Here is a 7315-nt window from a genome sequence, read left to right as displayed (position 1 = left end):
TGCGAAAAAACGTTTCCCCCCTGACTGCTGGGATCCACTGGACGGGCCACCGTATTGCGCGAAAAAACGTTCCCCCCCGCTGTCAGCTCGGACCCACCGGAAGTGCCTCCTTATTACATAAAAAAATGAATACTCCCCCTGCTGGTTGGGACCCACCTTGGTGAGAGGCTGACTTGTGTGCCTACTAAGTTGACGGGGACGAAGTGCTTTGTCAACTTAGTCAATATGAACGATTCTAGCTCCAGTGACCGTATGATGTCCATCCAACGACCGTAGTGCTTCTTCAACCTTTGGTCTTCTTGCTCCTGTCACCCAAAGCAGCGCCGGTCATGCCGCATGCTCCTGCTTCCCGTGGCCGGCTGTGCTGCCGCGGAGGCCTCACCGCCCCTACTATTCCCACCGCTGGCCAGGCCCTGTGGCGACTGCAGCCTCACACCGCAGCCGAACCAGTGAACCCTCGTACTCCTCTCCGCGCGGGCTTCCACTGCCGCGTCTTCCCCGGCTCCGTGTCGTCCCCTTCCTAGGCCTCGCCGTCGTCCACCGCCCTGGTGCTCTCGGCGCAGCGTGGTCAACGTGGTCATGGAACGGCTTTCATCGGACGTGGACTGTACGTGGAGAGGCTGACAGCTGGGTCCATGGCCGCAGCAAGGAAGTGCCTCCTTATTACGCGCAAAATAATTATTCCTCCACCTGACAGCGGGGACCCACTGGACGGGCCATCGTATTTCGCGAAAAAAGGTTTCCCCTGACTGCTGGGACCCACCAGCTACATCCTCGCACGCAAAGAAGTGCGTCTGAAAAAAAATGATTTGTCCCCTTGACTGCTGGGACCCAGCAGCTACATCTTCGCACGCAAGGAAGTGCCTGACAGTCGAGACCCACCTGGTCGAAGCGTACGTAGCATTGTCATTCTGGTCGCAAACGTGTACGTACATACTGGTCGATGTAGAGGCATGCACCTGTCGTAGTAGAGGCGCGCATGTAGCGTGTACACATACGTATAGCGGTCAGTGTGCAAGAAAGAAAATACGACCACGTACGTACATACGGACAGGGTCTCGAACACCTACTCGCGCATACGTACGGCCAGGGCTCGTGTACATGGCTGGGTCAGAACGGAGAAACAACATCGTCGTTGTGTTCATGGGGAGCCAACCGGCTGGGTCGGAACGGAATGCATCGTCGTGCTCATCGGGAGGGCTTGGATGGAAAAGCCGATGGAAACGAGGCCTGGCGTACCGCAGAACGGAGGAAACGGCCTTGTGTTCGACCGGCCACGTTCGAAACGGGATCCTGTTCATCGGGAGGGGTCTGGCGTACCGCAAAACGGAGGAAACAGACCTCCTACGTTCGAAACGGGGGTCCTGTTGATCGGGAGGGGTGTGGCATAAAGCAAAACGGAGGAAACGGACTTGTGTTGGAGAGCTACGGTCGAAATGGGGGTCCTGTTCATTGGGAGGGGTGTGGCGTACCGCAAAACGGGGCTCCACGGGATAATGTTCATCTCCACCGTCGACCCCCTCCAGCCTCCACGGGCTACTGTTCATCCACCGTCAACCTCCTCCAACCTCCACCTGCGACTGTTCATCCATGGGCTCCTGTTCATCCAGCCTCCACCGCGTGCTACTCCACCGGCTACTGTTCAACCAGCCCTCTCCACGGGCGCCTGTTCAACCACCCCTCCACGGGCTACTGTTCATCCAGCCCTCCACCGTCTACTGTTCATCCTGCCCTCCATGGGGAGGTCCTGTTCATCCAGCCCTCCATGGGGTCCTGTTCATCCAGCCCCAACCGGCTCGATCGATCGGGGTCCTGTTCATCCAAAGGCAACACCACGGGGTCCTGTTCATCCACCCCCACCGGGAACTGTTCATCCAACCCCCCCCACCAGCAACGCTACTGTTCATCCAGAGGCAGCATCGGTCGGCTTCAGTTAGTAGCAGTAGCAAAGGAATCACTCGATCGGGTTCAGTTAACAGCCATCGATCGATCGCTTGGGTTCAGTAACGCGTAGCCTGCAGTGCAATCGCTCGGGTTCATCTAGAGCCCAACGCCTCGCTCGGGTTCAGTTAGAGCCCAACGCCTTCGCACCCACACACATGCGTGTACGAGAGAAACGCGCATCGCTCGGCCCCGACCACCCACCGTAACTAGGAACACCCTGATAGTTTCCTCGCCCTCGCTTCTACCATGGTTTTTTCCGTCATGGACGGCCCAAAGAATGTCATGGAGCCGCTTCTCCGGCCCGCCCAGGACGAAAAGCCCATTTTCTGTCACGATTTTTTGTCATAGAAGTAGGACCCCACCACATCTATGATGATACCGTGTTTTGTCACAATTATTGTCATAGAAGTGTCATAAGTATGACAGAAAAAAATTTTGTTCGGTCCAAAATGTCACGAATGTGTCTTTTTTTGGTAGTGTTCACATCAATCTTCTCACCTACATGTCTTCAACAGATGTAGCTCATTCTTCTCTGCAATGCAGATATTCTTCGGTAAAGTTCCTCGAACTTGACACTGGTGACACCATTCTCTTCAATTCTGCATGGACTATTTCTCTCTGCATGCATTAACAAACAAATCAGTCCATGCCGGTTTCTGTCAACAATCTCCAAAACACAAGAGGGCAAATATTGCACCAACACTTTTCACGGCCTCAAATATTGCGGCTTGAAGCTACATCGGTATTTCCCCCAAGAGGAAGGGATGATGCAGCACAGTGGTAGTAGGTATTTCCCTCAGATATGAAACCAAGGTTATCGAACCAGTAGGAGAACCAAGCAACACTACGTAAATAGCACCTGCACACAAATAACAAATACTCGCAACTCGACGTGTAAAAGGGGTTGTCAATCCCTTTCGGGTAACAGTGTCAGAAATAGGCAAACGGACGTGAGAGAGTTTTAAATATTGATAGATCGAACGCCAAATAAAATAAATTGCAGCAAGGTATTTTTGTATTTTTGGTTTAATAGATCTGAAAATAAAAGGCAAATAAAATAGATCACAAAGGCAAATAATATGAGAGAGAGACCGGGGGGGCGTGGGTTTCACTAGTGGCTTCTCTCGAGAAAAATAGCAAATTGTGGGTAAATGAATTACTGCTGGGCAATTGATAGAACTTCAAATAATCATGATGACATCTAGACAATGATCATTATATAGGCATCACGTCTAAGATTAGTAGACCGACTCATGCCTGCATCTACTACTATTACTCCACACATTGACCGTTATCCAGCATGCATCTAGTGTATTAAGTTCATGGAGAAACAGAGTAATGCAATAAGAACGATGACATGATGTAGACAAGATCTATTTATGTAGAAATATACCCCATCGTTTTATCCTTAGTAGCAATGATACATACGTGTCGGTTCCCCTTCTGTCACTGGGATCAAGCACCGTAAGATCGAACCCACTACAAAGCACCTCTTCCCATTGCAAGATAAAATAGATCAAGTTGGCCAAACAAAACCCAAATATCGGAGAAGAAATACGAGGCTATAAGCAATAAGAGATCAAATAAACTCAAATAACCTTCGTGGATAAAAATAGATAGATCTGATCATAAAGTCAAAGTTCATCAGATCCCAACAAACACACCGCAAAAGAGTTACATCATATGGATCTCCAAGAGACCATTGTATTGAGAATCAAACAAGAGAGAGGAAGCTATCTAGCTACTAACTACAGACCTGAAGGTCTACAAAGAACTACTCACACATCATCGGAGAGGCACCAATGGAAGTGGTGAACCCCTCCGTGATGGTGTCTAGATTGGATTTGGTGGTTCTGGACTCTGCTGCGGCTGTAATTGATTTTTGTCAACTCCCACAGGGTTTTTGGAATATTGGGGTATATATAGAGCAAAGAGGCGGTCCGGGGGCACCCGAGGTGAGCACAACCCACCAGGGCGCGCTTGGGCCCCCAAGCGTGCCCTGTTGGGTTGTGCTCCCCTCGGAGCACTCTCTAGACGCTTCTCCGGCCCATTGGGTGTCTTTTGGTCCAAAAAAATTCAAAAAAATTTCGCTGCGTTTGGACTCCGTTTGGTATTGATTATCTGTGATGTAAAAAACATGCAAAAAACAGCAACTGGCACTTGGCACTGTGTCAATAGGTTAGTACCAAAAAATGATATAAAATGACTATAAAATTATTATAAAACATCCAAGATTGATAATATAACAGCATGGAACAATCTAAAATTATAGATACGTTGGAGACATATCAGCATCCCCAAGCTTAATTCCCACTCGTCCTCAAGTAGGTAAATGATAAAAATAGAATTTTTGATGTGGAATGCCGCCTAACATGTCATATCATATTCTTTTCTTTATAGCATGGACATTTGGACTTTTATATTGTTCAAAGCAATAGTCTAGTTTTGACATGATAACTTCAATACTCAAGCATATTAACAAGCAACCATGTCTTTCAAAATATCAACGCTAAAATAAGCTATACCTAGCCCATCATGCTCAATCATTGATCCATTCATGAAACACACTCGCATATTAACTACACCCAATGCTCAAGTACGATCATAGTGCCTCCTAGTTGGCGCTTTTATAAGATAAGATGGAGACTCAAATTCAAAAAGAAAAATTGCATAAAGTAAAAGAAAGGCCCTTCGCGGAGGGAAGTAGGGATTTGTAGAGGTGCCAGAGCTCAAAGAGAAAATTAAGAGATAAAACATTTTGAGAGGCATACTTTTCCCACCAACAAAAACGACTTAGAGGTCTCTACACTTTCCATGCTAGATATATCATAGGCGGTTCCCCAACATAAATTAAAGTTTATTCCTTTTTCCACCATACTTTCACTTTCCATGGCTAACCGTATCCACGAGTGCCTTCGATACCAACAGTTTCCATGGAATTTATTATTTGACAACATAAAGTAAATTCATTTTTCATTTCGGGACTGGGCATCCCTAATACCTTTGCCTTACTCTCGTGCAATGACAAGTGAATAAACACTCATCGTGAGAATAACACATCTAGCATGGAAAATATTAGCCACCCCTCACCGCCTCGCTATAGGTACGAGCACACAAAAGAGAAATTTATTTTGAATATTAGAGATGACACATACAAATTTGCTTAGAACGGCAAAAGAATACCGCATATAGGTAGATATAGTGGACTCATGTGGCAAAACTGGTTTAATGGATTTTGGATGCACAAGCAGTGATCATACTTAGTGCAAAATGAAGGCTAGCAAAAGATTGAGAAGTGACCAACTAAGAAACGAATAATCTCATAAGCGAGCATTAAGCATAATTAACACAGAATAATGCTCCACAAGTAGGATATAATTTCATTGCATAACTATTGACTTTCGTGCTTGCATAGGGAATCACAAACCTTAACACCAATATTCTTACTAAAGCATAATTACTCATCAAGATGACTCGCATATCACATCATCATATCTCAAAACTATTACTAAGAAACAATTTTATTTTGTCCAATGATCTTCATGAAAGTTTTTATTATATTCTTCTTGGATACCTATCACTTTGGGACTAATTTTCATGTGTTTCTTTTGATAAGCTCAAACAAATATAAGTGAAGATCATGAGCATAATATTTCTTTATCTCAAGTTAATTTAAGTGAAGCATGAGAGAATTTCTTGAAAATTTTACTAACTCTCAAATAAATCTAAGTGAAGCAAGAGAGCATTTCTTTAAAAATACTAAAGCACACCGTGCTAAAAAAGATATAAGTGAAGCACTAGAGCAAATCCATAGCTCATAAAAATGTAAGTGAAGCATAGAGAGAAATTTTAACAAGTCATGGCATAATTTTGGCTCTATCAAATAGGTGTGTCCAGCAAGGGATCAAGACAAAAAACACAAAATAACACAAGAAAAGACTCATATCGTACAAGATGCTCCAAACAAAACACATAGTATGTGACGAATAAAAATATAGCTTCGAGTAAAATACCGATGGTGGTTAGAAGAAACAGGACCTATGATACGTCCATTTTACATCATGCTTTTATATTGATATTTATTGCATTATGGGCTGTTATTACACATTATATCACAATACTTATGCCTATTCTCTCTTATTTTACAAGGTTTACATGAAGAGGGGGAATGCTGGCAGCTGGAATTCTGGGCCGGAAAAGGAGCAAATATTAGAGACCTATTCTGCACAACTCCAAAAGCCCTGAAACTTCACGGGAGAACGTTTTAGAATATATGAAAAATATTGGGTGAAAGAAGTACCAGAGGGGGGCACCCACCATCGACGATGGTGGGGGGCGCCCCCTGCCTCGTGGGCCCCCTGGCAACCCTCTGATGCCCATCTTCTGCTATATGAGGAATTTCATGGAGGAAAAATCATAAGCTAGCTCACGGGATGAAACTCCGCCGCCACGAGGCGAAACCTTGGCGGAATCAATCTAGGGCTCCGACGGAGCTGTTCTGCCGGGGTAACTTCCCTTCGGGAGGGGCAAATCATCACCAACGATCCTCTCAGTGGGAGGGGGTCAATCTCCATCAACATCTTCACCAGCACCATCTCATCTCAAACCCTAGTTCATCTCTTGTATCCAACCTTTGTCCCAAAGCCTCAGATTGGTATGTGTGGGTTGTTAGTAGTGTAGATTACTCTTTGTAGTTGATGCTAGTTGGTTTATTCGGTGGAAGATCATATGTTCAGATCCTTTATGCATATTAATACCCCTCTGGTTATGATTAGTGAGTAGTTACATTTGTTCTTGAGGACATGGGAGAAGTCTTGCTATAAGTAGTCATGTGAATTTGGTATTCGTTTGATATTTTGCTGAGATGTATGTTGTGTTTCCTCTAGTGGTGTCATGTGAACGTCGACTACATGACACTTCACCATTGTTTGGGCCTAGAGAAGGGCATTGGGAAGTAATAACTAGATGATGGGTTGCTAGAGTGACAGAAGCTTAAACCCTAGTTTATGTGTTGCTTCGTAAGGGGCTGATTTGGACCCATATGTTTCATCCTATGGTTAGGTTTACCTTAATACTTCCGTTGTAGTTGCAGATGCTTAAAATAGGGGTTAATCATAAGTGGGATGCTTTTCCAAGGAAGGACAATACCCAAGCACCGGTCTATCCACATATCAAATTATCAAAGTACCGAACGTCAATCATATGAGCGTGATGAAAACTAGCTTGATGATAATTCCCATGTGTCCTCGGGAGCGCTTCCCTTTATATAAGAGTTTGTCCAGGCTTGTCCTTTTCTACAAAAAGGATTGGGCCATCTTGCTGCACCTTATTTACTTTTATTACTTGTTACCCGTTACAAATTACCTTATCA

Source organism: Triticum urartu, chromosome 1 (assembly GCF_003073215.2).
Source record: "Triticum urartu cultivar G1812 chromosome 1, Tu2.1, whole genome shotgun sequence".
NCBI classification, from domain to species: Eukaryota; Viridiplantae; Streptophyta; class Magnoliopsida; order Poales; family Poaceae; genus Triticum; species Triticum urartu.
This window is presented reverse-complemented; position numbering follows the sequence as displayed.